Below are 13,111 nucleotides of genomic sequence, written 5' to 3' on the forward strand. Positions count from 1 at the left end.
TGTTGATGTAAACTTCATTAAAAATAATAATTTCAACAACAATGCTTACCGGAACAATTCTAGTAACAACTATAGGCCATATCCTTATAATAATGGCAACGGCTATGGTAATTCTTATGGAAATTCTTACAACAATAATAGGAATTCACCCCCTGGACTTGAAGCCATGCTTAAAGAATTTATTAGTACACAAACTCGCCTTTAACAAATCTGTTGAGGAAAAACTCAATAAAATTGATATTCTTGTTTCTAGAGTTGATAGTCTTGCTTCTGATGTTGATCTTTTGAAATCAAAAGTTATGCCTAATAGGGATATTGAAAATAAAATTGTTACTACAGCAAATTCCATTCAAGTTAGAATTAATGAGAATATAAGATTAATGGCTGAACTGCGTTCTAGGTGGGATAGAGAAGAAAATGAAAAACTAGCTAAAGAGAAGAATATAGCTAAAGTTTGGACTATTACCACCACTACTAATGCTAATGCTACACATGTTGCTGCACCTCCTACTCATACTAATAAAAGAATTGGTGTTAGCAATGTTTCCACTTCTAATGCAAAGCGCGAAAACGCACTCGAAAGCTGCTAAAACTGTCAAACTGCTCGTGATAAAGCTGCTGAAATTTTTTTCAACATTGGGGATGATGATCCCATTGCTTTAGATTATAATGGTTTGAATTTTGATGATTGCCACATCTCTGAAGTTATAAAGTTCTTGCAAAAACTCGCTAAAAGTCCTAATGCTAGTGCTATAAATTTGGCTTTCACGCATCATATTACAAATGCTCTCATAAAAGCTAGAGAAGAGAAACTAGAGCGCGAAGCCTCTATTCCTAAAAAGCTAGAGGATGGTTGGGAGCCCATCATTAAGATGAAGGTTAAATATTTTGATTGTAATGCTTTATGTGATCTTGGTGCAAGTATTTCTGTTATGCCTAAGAAAATTTATAATATGCTTGACTTGCCACCGCTGAAAAATTGTTATTTGGATGTTAATCTTGCTGATCATTCTACAAAGAAACCTTTGGGTAAAGTTGATAATGTTCGCATTACCGTTAACAATAATCTTGTTCCCGTTGATTTTGTTGTCTTGGATATTGAATGCAATGCATCTTGTCCCATTATATTGGGAAGACCTTTTCTTCGAACTCGTTGGTGCTATTATTGATATGAGGGAAGGTAATATAAAATATCAATTTCCTCTCAAGAAAGGTATGGAACACTTCCCTAGAAAGAGAATGAAGTTACCTTATGATTCTATTATTAGAACAAATTATGATGTTGATGCTTCATCTCTCGATGTTACTTGAGTTACACTTTCTGCGCCTAGCTGAAAGGCGTTAAAGAAAAGCGCTTATGGGAGACAACCCATATTTTTTTACCTACAGTACTTTGTTTTTATTTTGTGTCTTGGAAGTTGTTTACTACTGTAGCAAACTCTCCTTATCTTAGTTTTGAGTTTTGTTGTGCCAAGTTAAGCCGTTGATAGAAAAGTAAGTACTAGATTTGGATTACTGCGCAGTTCCAGATTTCTTTGCTGTCACGAATCTGGGTCCACCTCCCTGTAGGTAGCTCAGAAAATTACGACAATTTACGAGCATGATCCTCAGATATGTACGCAACTTTCATTCAATTTGAGCATTTTCGTTTGAGCAAGTCTGGTGCCATTTTAAAATTCGTCAATACGAACTGTTCTGTTTTGACAGATTCTGCCTTTTATTTCGCATTGCCTCTTTCGCTATGTTGGATGAATTTCTTTGATCCACTAATGTCCAGTAGCATTATGCAATGTCCAGAAGTGTTAAGAATGATTGTGTCACCTCTGAATATGTCAATTTATATTGTGCACTAACCCTCTAATGAGTTGTTTCGAGTTTGGTGTGGAGGAAGTTTTCGAGGATCAAGAGAGGAGTATGATGCAACATGATCAAGGAGAGTGAAAGCTCTAAGCTTGGGGATGCACCCGGTGGTTCACCCCTGCATATATCAAGAAGACTCAAGCGTCTAAGCTTGGGGATGCCCAAGGCATCCCCTTCTTCATCGACAACATTATCAGGTTCCTCCCCTGAAACTATATTTTTATTCGGCCACATCTTATGTGCTTTTTCTTGGAGCGTCGGGTTGTTTTTGTTTTTGTTTTGTTTGAATAAAATGGATCCTAGCATTCACTTTATGGGAGAGATACACGCTCCGCTGTAGCATATGGACAAGTATGTCCTTGGTTTCTACTCATAGTATTCATGGCGAAGTTTCTCCTTCGTTAAATTGTTATATGGTTGGAATTGGAAAATGATACATGTAGTAATTGCTATAAATGTTTTGGGTAATGTGATACTTGGCAATTGTTGTGCTCATGTTTAAGCTCTTGCATCATATGCTTTGCACCCATTAATGAAGAAATACATAGAGCATGCTAAAATTTGGTTTGCATATTTGGTTTACGTAAGGTCTAGATAATTTCTAGTATTGAGTTTGAACAACAAGGAAGACGGTGTAGAGTCTTATAATGTTTTCAATATGTCTTTTATGTGAGTTTTGCTGCACCGGTTCATCCTTGTGTTTGTTTCAAATAAGCCTTGCTAGCCTAAACCTTGTATCGAGAGGGAATACTTCTCATGCATCCAAAATACTTGAGCCAACCACTATGCTATTTGTGTCCACCATACCTACCTATACTACATGGTATTTTCCCGCCATTCCAAAGTAAATTGCTTGAGTGCTACCTTTAAAATTCCATCATTCACCTTTGCAATATATAGCTCATGGGACAAATAGCTTAAAAAACTATTGTGGTATTGAATATGTAATTATGCACTTTATCTCTTATTAAGTTGCTTGTTGTGCGATAACCATGTTTATCGGGGAACGCCATCAACTCATTGTTGAATTTCATGTGAGTTGCTATGCATGTTCGTCTTGTACGAAGTAAGGGCGATCTACACTGAGTTGAATGGTTTGAGCATGCATATTGTGAGAGAAGAACATTGGGCCGCTAACTAAAGCCATGATTCATGGTGGAAGTTTCGATTTTGGGCAAATATCCTCAAGTCTCTAATGAGAAAAGAATTAATTGTTGTCAAATGCTTAAAGCATTAAAAGAGGAGTCCATTATCTGTTGTCTATGTTGTCCCGGTATGGATGTCTAAGTTGAGAATAATCAAAAGCGAGAAATCCAAATGCGAGCTTTCTCCTTAGACCTTTGTACGAGGCGGCATAGAGGTACCCCTTTGTGAAACTTGGTTAAAGCATATGTATTGCGGTGATAATCCAGGTAGTCCAAGCTAATTAGGACAAGGTGCGGGCACTATTGGTACACTATGCATGAGGCTTGCAACTTATAAGATATAATTTACATGATGCATATGCTTTATTACTACCGTTGACAAAATTGTTTCATGTTTTCAAAATCAAAGCTCTAGCACAAATATAGCAATCGATGCTTTTCCTCTATGAGGACCATTCTTTTACTTTCAATGTTGAGTCAGTTCACCTATTTCTCTCCACCTCAAGAAGCAAACACTTGTGTGAAGCTGTGCATTGATTCCTACATACTTGCTTATTGCACTTATTATATTACTCTATGTTGACAATATCCATGAGATATACATGTTACAAGTTGAAAGCAACCGCTGAAACTTAATCTTCTTTTGTGTTGCTTCAATACCTTTACTTTGAATTATTGCTTTATGAGTTAACTCTTATGCGAGACTTATTGATGCTTGTCTTGAAGTGCTATTCATGAAAAGTCTTTGCTTTATGATTCACTTGTTTACTCATGTCATACACATTGTTTTGATCGCTGCATTCACTACTTATGCTTTACAAATAGTATGATCAAGATTATGATGGCATGTCACTCCGAAATTATCCGTGTTATCGTTTTACTCGCTCGGGACGAGCGAGAACTAAGCTTGGGGATGCCGATACGTCTCCGACGTATCAATAATTTCTTGTGTTCCATGCCACATTATTGATGTTATCTACATGTTTTATGCACACTTTATGTCATATTCGTGCATTTTACTGGAACTAACCTATTAACAAGATGCCGAAGTGCCGATTCGTGTTTTCTGCTGTTTTTGGTTTCAGAAATCCTAGTAAAGAAATATTCTCGGAATTGGACGAAATAAAAGCCCAGGTGCCTATTTTCTCACGAAGCTTCCAGAAGTCCGAAGACGAGACGAAGAGGGGCCACGGGGTGGCCAAACCCTAGGGCGGCGCAGCCCCACCCCTGGCCGCGCCGGCCTATGGTGTGGGCCCCCGTGCCGCCTCTTGACTTGCCCTTCCGCCTACTTAAAGCCTCCGTGACGAAACCCCCAGTACCGAGAGCCACGATACGGAAAACCTTACTGAGACGCCGCCGCCGCTGATCCCATCTCGGGGGATCCAGGAGATCGCCTCCGGCACCCTGCCGGAGAGGGGAATCATCCCCCGGAGGACTCTACACCGCCATGGTCGCCTCCGGAGTGATGAGTGAGTAGTCTACCCCTGGACTATGGGTCCATAGCAGTAGCTAGATGGTTGTCTTCTCCCCATTGTGCTATCATTGTCGGATCTTGTGAGCTGCCTATCATGATCAAGATCATCTATATGTAATTCTATATGTTGCGTTTGTTGGGATCCGATGAATAGAGAATACTTGTTATGTTGATTATCAAAGTTATGCTTATGTGTTGTTTATGATCTTGCATGCTCTCCCGTTACTAGTAGATGCTCTGGCCAAGTAGATGCTTGTAACTCCAAGAGGGAGTACTTATGCTCGATAGTGGGTTCATGCCTGCATTGACACCTGCGACAGTGACAGAAAGTTCTAAGGTTGTGTTGTGCTGTTGCCACTAGGGATAAAACATTAGTGCTATGTTCAAGGATGTAGTCACTAGTTACATTACGCACCATACTTAATGCAATTGTCTGTTGTTTTGCAACTTAATACTGGAGGGGGTTCGGATGATAACCTGAAGGTGGACTTTTTAGGCATAGATGCAGTTGGATGGCGGTCTATGTACTTTGTCGTAATGCCCAATTAAATCTCACTATACTCGTCATGATATGTATGTGCATTGTCATGCTCTCTTTATTTGTCAATTGCCCAACTGTAATTTGTTCACCCAACATGCTGTTCGTCTTATGGGAGAGACACCTCTAGTGAACTGTGGACCCCGGTCCAATTCTCTTTACTTGAAATACAATCTACTTGCAATACTTGTTTTACTTGTTTTCTCTGCAAACAATTATCTTCCACACAATACGGTTAATCCTTTGTTACGGAAAGCCGGTGAGATTGACAACCTCACTCGTTTCGTTGGGGCAAAGTACTTTGGTTGTGTTGTGCAGGTTCCACGTTGGCGCCGGAATCTCCGGTGTTGCGCCGCACTACATCCCGCCGCCATCAACCTTCAACGTGCTTCTTGGCTCCTCCTGGTTCGATAAACCTTGGTTTCTTTCTGAGGGAAAACTTGCTGCTGTGCGCATCATACCTTCCTCTTGGGGTTGCCCAACGAACATGTGAAATACACGCCATCAGTCCGCTTCGCAAAAAATAAAAGTACCGAGTCCATCCTATACGTACATATGACATATGAATCGCATCAGATCCACAGACTCAAAGCTCTACCGAGATTTCCTGAGCCCACTCGAAAAAATGCAAAGTGAGTAAAAGTACGAGTCGCTTCACAAAAAGTAAAAAGTACCGAGTCCATCCTGTACGTACATATGAATCGCATCAGATCCACGGACTCAGGAAAAAAAAGCTCTACCGAGATTTCCTGAGCCCGCTTGAAAACTATTTAGTTGGCATCATCTAAATTATTTTAGTTCATTAGATCTCTAATATATGGCTATGATTAACTAGCTAATAAAGTAACCCTGGTAGTCCGGTTCTGTCCTTATACTAGATCATGCTGCTCATACTATTTAAAGGAAAAGAATGAGTTCGTGAACAATACAGATATACTAATTAATACTTCCATTGTTTTTAAAGATTGAGTGTATAGTTTTTAGCATGAAAATACGCACGTCGACATAAAGTGACACGTATTTTGGGATAGATTAACCTGCCTAATTGACGTGAGAAAATATTGAAGTTTGTATGAGATACAGAACATAATCATATCTCTAAAAGGATTTGTCTGGACGAGTGGCGAAACTCAATAAACCTTATATTTCAGATTCCTTTTAAAAAATATACAACTTATATCAAGGAACCGAGGGAGTATTGGAAGTGTTCGTGTCTCACTGGAATTTCCTACTGTAAAATACAAGCTACAATATTACATATAAATTTTGATGTGGCGGGGAATAGATGCTAAACTATAAATTAAACACAAATTTTCATGTAAAATAAGTATATGATATAATAATTATGAAAAACTTTCGTGAGTAAACTATTAAAAACTTTCACCTTAGGTCTGCATGTAATTAAATTCACTTCCAAGCGTCGGATTGGCCATTAAAATTGAAACAGACTTGAAATGGTGGATAATTTTAAATTTCGATTCTATGATTAGATAACATTAAAACCACATTTAAAAATTAATATGATGTAAAGACCTTCACCTTAGGTATGCATCTAAAATTGACTTCCGAATGTTTGATTGGTCGGTACAATTTAAATAAACCTGTGGAGATTGAAATAGTGGATGATTTACCATCTCGGGTTTATGACACTAAAATGCCACGAATGTATGAATAATGAAGTCATTATAAATCCTAATATCATGAAAAAAAAAATTAAGGTTCCAATTGTAATAAAAGAAATGATTAATTTCCGAATATCCACTTTACTTAGATTGTGCGTTTGTTCTATATGGTCACCTATCTGAGCACTATTGATATAATTTTGCAAAAAAAATTATCAAGTACTATTATAAGTCCAAACAAAAGTAGTACTTTGTTTTAGAGAAACATTTGTGTTCAGTTTAAATTTGTATGAATTCCTATCATATAATAATGAAAATTATATGGTGAAATCATGCCCGTTGTAGCAACTTGGAGCGACGAAAAAAAAGTTTGCAAGGGTAATTACCATTTGGGTCATGTCAATTTTATCTTTTTTTTCACCAAAAAACATCATTGTCAGTTTCCGGCCGGCTCGCATCCCATGCGCCAACGTACTACAATCCGCATCACTACGGGAACCAGTCAAGGTTCCGATGGCCAGATCCTGTGCCGACGGCAAAATATCGGGACCGTCGGCACATGACTCGTTCCGGCCAACCCAGCAGGTCAGCCATTGGCACAGGTAAATCGTTGGCACATGAAGATCTCTGCCGACGACAACCGTCGGCACAGTTTCAGCCGTCGGCACAGCCTCTCCGCCCTGACGGCGAGCCAACATCGTCAGGCCTGTGCCGACGGCACATATTTCAGCCCTGTGCCAACGGCAAAGCCGTCGGCATAGCTATTTTCCATTTTACCACATTAATCTTCAAAAAATCATAACTAAATCATTATAATTCAGAAAAATACAAATAATATATCAATTTTTTTTAGAAAAATAAGTACTATCTTGGAAAAATATGAAACTTGGAATATTTAAAATATCTCAAAGAACTTTCTCAAAAATGAGCTATCATATCCAATGTTTTATGGCTTTCACACAGAACAACCAATGTTATGGATAGAATCGCGGCATAGTTGTGATAATGTGCTCATATTGTGCACACATGTGCATCTTGGGATGTCTTACGATGTTGCAGGAGGAAGTTTTCCATTTCATAGCACGAAAAACCATTTTCCATTTTTGAGGTGTCGAAAACGGGGTGTTTTATGAAGCAACCACCAAATTATAGTTTCACATTGGTACCAACACATTTGTTAAAAATACTAGACCATATAAGATGGACAATTTATTAACCGGTGTATCTGGAACCTTTCTGTCCACCCCTCATGAAAAAGACAAATTCCTGCCGTATAGGTAGGAGGCCGACCAGATTTGAACTACAAGTACATGATATAATGCTCAAGATTTTTTGTAAAAATCATTTTTATATTCAAAACATGCTATTTCATCAGAGATCCAGTGCAATTTTGGCGATCCTCAGCCCCGGGCAAAGGATCTTCATGCCCGCCTTTTTGAATATAGTTTGAAACGGGCATAAAAAATTCGAAAACGATCCAAACAATGTGAAACATTCGTGTGGTGTCATATTATGTGTCATAGTTGCAAGGAAAAATATAAAAGTTGGAAAATTGTGAACATCACAAAAAATCCTTCACAAAATAAGCTATCATGTTCGAGGTTTCTTGACATTTAGGTCAAACGACCAATGTTATGGATAGAATCGCGGCATAGTTTGTGATAATGTGCCCATATTGTTCACACATGTGCATATTGAGATGTCTTACGATATTGTAGGAGGAAGTTTTCCATTTCATCGCACGAAAAAAACATTTTCCATTTTGAGGTGCCGAAAACGACGTGTTTTGTGAAGCAACCACCAAATTAAAGATTCACATAGGTACCAACACATTTTTTCAAAAATACTAGACCAAATAAGATGGAAAATTTCTCAACCGGTGTATCTGAAACCTTTCCGTCCACCCCTCAAGAAAAAGATAAATTCCTGCTGAATCGGTAGGAGGCCGACCAGAATTGAACAAGTACATGATATATTGCTCAAGATTTTTTGTAAAAATTATTTTTAGATTCACAGCATGCTATTTCATCAGAGATCCAGTGCAAGTTTAGCGAGCCTCAGCCCCGGGCAAAGGATCTTCATGCCCACCGTTTTGAATATAGTTTGAAACGGGCATAAAAAATTCAAAAAAGATCCAAACAATGCGAAACCTTCGCGTGCTGTCATATTATATTTCATAGTTGCAAGGAAAATATTAAAGTTGGAAAATTGCAAACATAACTAAAAATCCTTCATAAAATGAGATTCGAGGTTTCATGACATTTAGGTCAAACGACCAATGTTATGGATAGAATCGCGGCATAGTTTGTGATAATTTTCCTATATTATGCACACATGTGTATCTTGAGATGTCTTACGATGTTGCAGGAGAAAATTTTCCTTTTCATCGCGCGAAAAAAGCCATTTTCCATTTTTGAGGTGCCGAAAACGCGATGTTTTGTGAAGCAACCACCAAATTAAAGTTTCACATTAGTACCAACTCATTTTTTAAAAATACTAGACCACCTAAGATGGAAAATTTCCCAATCGGTGTATCTGGAACTTTTCCATCCTTCCCTCATGAAAAAGACAAATTCCTGCCGAATCGGTAGGAGGTGATGTCTACGCACGCTTCTATTCCTGTAGACAGTGTTGGGCCTCCAAGAGCAGAGGTTTGTAGAACAGCAGCAAGTTTCCCTTAAGTGAATCACCCAAGGTTTATCGAACTCAGGGAGGTAGAGGTCAAAGATATCCCTCTCAAGCAACCCTGCAATTAAGATACAAGAAGTCTCTTGTGTCCCCAACATACCTAATACACTTGCCAGATGTATAGGTGCACTAGTTTGGCGAAGAGATAGTGAAATACAAGTAATATGGATGAGTATAAGTAGTAATTGCAATCTGAAATAAAAAATGGCAGCAAGCGAACATGCAACAGAACTTGTTGGAAACGGTGTTTCAATGCTTAGAAACAAGCCCTAGGGATCATACTTTCACTAGTGGACACTCTCAACAATGATCACATAAATAAATAACTTCTCTTCACTTGTGCTACTTTCAAACACTCTCTTGTTGGATAACAAACACCATTCATTGTGTAGGGCTATAAAAGCACACCTCAAGCCGGAGTAAACAAGCTCCACAACGTCCGGAGTTCATATTAAAGTAACCTCTAGAGTGCATAATAGACCATTGCAATTTAGACCAAGTACTAACATAGCATACACACTGTCACCAATAGCTATGAAAGGGGGAATAGATCGCATCAATACTATCATAGTAATAGTTAACTTCATAATCTGCAAGAGATTACAATCATAACCTACACCAAGTACTACATGATGCACACACTGTCACCTTTACATCATGGAGGAGGAATAGACTACTTTAATAACATCACTAGAGTAGCACATAGATTAATAGTGATACAAAGCTCATGATCACATAAAGATCACACCATGGGAGAGAGAGATGAACCACATAGCTACCGGTAGAGCCCTCAGCCTCGGGGAGAACTACTCCTCCTCATCATGGGAGACAGCAATGGCGATGAAGATGGCGGTGGTGTCGATGGAGATGACTTCCGGGGGCAATTCCCCGTCCCGGCGGCGTGTCGGAACAGAGACTTCTGTCCCCCGAAACTTGTCTTCGCGATGGCGGCGGCTACGGAATTCTTCGTGGGATATCGTCGGGTTATCTTAGGGTTTTCGCGACGGAGAGAATATATAAACGAAGGGGCGATGTCGGTGGAATCCCGAGGTGGGGTCCCCACCTGGCGGCGCGACCAAGGGGTGGCCCGCGCTCCCCTAGGGTGTGGGATCCTCGCGGCCCCCCTTCGTCTCTCCTTCGGACTCCGTGAAGCCCCATGAAAAATAGGAACGTGGTCTTTTGTTTCGTCCAATTCCAAAAATATTTCCTGTGTAGGATTTCTGAAACCAAAAACAACAGAAAACAGGAACTGGCGCTTCGGCATCTCGTTAATAGGTTAGTATCGGAAAATGCATCAAACGATATAAAGTATGAATAAAACATGTAGGTATTGTCATAAAACTAGCATGGAACATAAGAAATTATAGATACGTTGGAGACGTATCAGGAGGCCGGCCAGATTTAAACTACTGGTACATGATCTAATGCTCATGAATTTTTGGAAAAATTATTTTTAGATTCAAAATATGATATAGATGTCATATTTGGATTCCTCTCGTTTTTCTAATAGATTTAGAAATATTATTTGTCAAATTTTGATTTACAGATTTAAAGATATTAATTATTCCATATTAAATAAAAAAATAAAAAAATCATTTTATTGTCCATTTGAATTCAAAATTGATGTAATTATTCTTGTAGTTTATGTAGGTAATTGTTCGGAATTCAAAAAATAATGATGCAAGAGGTGCCATTTCTTTCATGGAATCTTGTCTAAATGGAACCGAGAAGTTAAGCGTGCTATGGGTGGAATAGTGTGAGGATGGGTGACTGACCGGGAAGTTTGACCATGAGTGAAATTTGACCTAATATTAAGTGTAGTTAGAGTTAAAATGGTGCATGTGAGAGATTAAAAAAATTGGGATAAAAAAATTTGATTTCTGTCCTATAACAAATATGTGTGTAAAATAGTAGATTTATTTATGTTTTATTTTTAAAAAGCTAAAGATGATGCTAGTTGAGCTAAAAGCATCGTTTAGCTTGCTAGTTGAGCTAAAATCATCGTTTAACTTTATTCATTGTTGCAACAAGCCGAGCTGAACGAGTCGAGCCGACGAGTGCTTGCTAAGATCGTGAGGCTCAAGCGGTCGAGTCTAGCGCTAACCGTACTTGTTAGTTTATCCCTGCTCCGTACCTCATTCTAAGCCAAAAAGAATAGCTTTGCTCTTGGTAGATTAGTAGCTGAAGCGAGACGCTTGACCCGCAGATAATATTATAAAACCGACGGAACTGACCGGCGATCATGTGATGACGACAGGACACGGCGCCAGCGAGCGTACTACGGGTACTACGTCAACGTGAGCGTGTGATCGCGTCAGGAGTTCTCACATGGCGATCAGCCAAGACACGAGCTAGCGCTCCGGCCACGAGGTTTACTTAATTCCGCAGAGAGAACTTGGTAAAAGGATGGTGAACCAGCTGGCGCGCGTGAGCACACTGCTTGCAGGTCATGTTACCTCAGGCCGGCCGGGTGAAAAAATATGTCCTTCACTCGGCGCCGTGGATTACCCGGCTGACAGACGATAATCATCATGGATAGAGCCGTCGCTTGGAAGAACAAGAAACTATGTCCACGTTGCGCACCGCCGTTCGTTTACGGTTTACCCCGTACATTGGAAGCCAAGTCAAGGGTGTGTCCATCCACGAATTTTTACCGTTCGGTAAGAGCATCTCCAGACTTGGTGAAGATGATGGAGTTCATAGGTACATAATAATTAAAACATAATAAGAACAAGGAAAAAACTAGTTCATCTTGAGGCAGCGGTAGAAGAGGTAATAGTCGCCACCCTCCTTGTCAAAGCTCTCACTGTCGTCCTTGGGCGGCGGCGAATCGTTGAGCTCGACGAGGATGCCTAAGCGGCTTGCATGCCCCGCGGCCTCCTTCTTGGCCTCCGAACGCGACCACGCCTCCGCGAAGTCGTCGGTGCCGGGAGGGGGGGGGGGTCGCGTTGAAGGACGTGAGTATGGCCGCTCGCTGCCCCGGGAATTCGTCCAGATCCTTCCCTCTCGCGAAGCAGAGCTTGCTTGCCTGCTATTCCGGCAGGCCTGCCACTCTGCCTCCGCCTTCGGCTTCTTCAACCGGGGAGAGGAGTCACATGAATCGTCCTCGTGCTTCGTCCTCCTCGCTCTTACCGGCGGTGGCGGAGGACCTCCGATCTAGAGGTCGCCGCTCCTCGGCGTCCTTGGCATGATCGAGGAGGATGCCCTCGACGACGACCTTGACGACGACAAAGATGAGGACGCGGAGGCCATCCTCCGCGGCGCCCACCTCCGTGCCGGCGTGGGGTACTCGAGCTGCGGCTCGTTCCCGAGAGTGATGTGCTTGAGCACTGCTGCGAGGGTGCGGCCCAGCGTACCCCACCAGATACGATATGCTGCCGCATTCTTGCCGATGGGCGGCATCCCTTTCCCCTTGTACCGACCGAGCTCGAAGAGGCACTGCTGCCGAAAGAAGGCGTTCCAGGTAACGACGTTCTCCAAGTACCGGTGCGGGTCTGTGTGCTGCTCCAGCATGAGCGCGCCGTAGAAGTACCAGTGCATCACACTCGCGGAGGCATTTTCGCGTGGCTCCGACGGCATCAAGATACCTCCTGCGCTCAAGCGCCATTCTCCGAGCGCGCGCATGTCCAACGGGGCCATGTACCCCACCTCATATAGAGCATTCGCCTCCTTTTCGTGATGGGTGCGACTGCCGAAGCCATTTGCAGTGGCATTGTTACCCTCGTACCTCTTGGCCATGGCGACCGCAGTGGCTGCGGTGGATGTTTCTAGGGTTTGGGGTCCG

Source organism: Lolium rigidum, chromosome 5 (assembly GCF_022539505.1).
Source record: "Lolium rigidum isolate FL_2022 chromosome 5, APGP_CSIRO_Lrig_0.1, whole genome shotgun sequence".
Classification (NCBI taxonomy): domain Eukaryota; kingdom Viridiplantae; phylum Streptophyta; class Magnoliopsida; order Poales; family Poaceae; genus Lolium; species Lolium rigidum.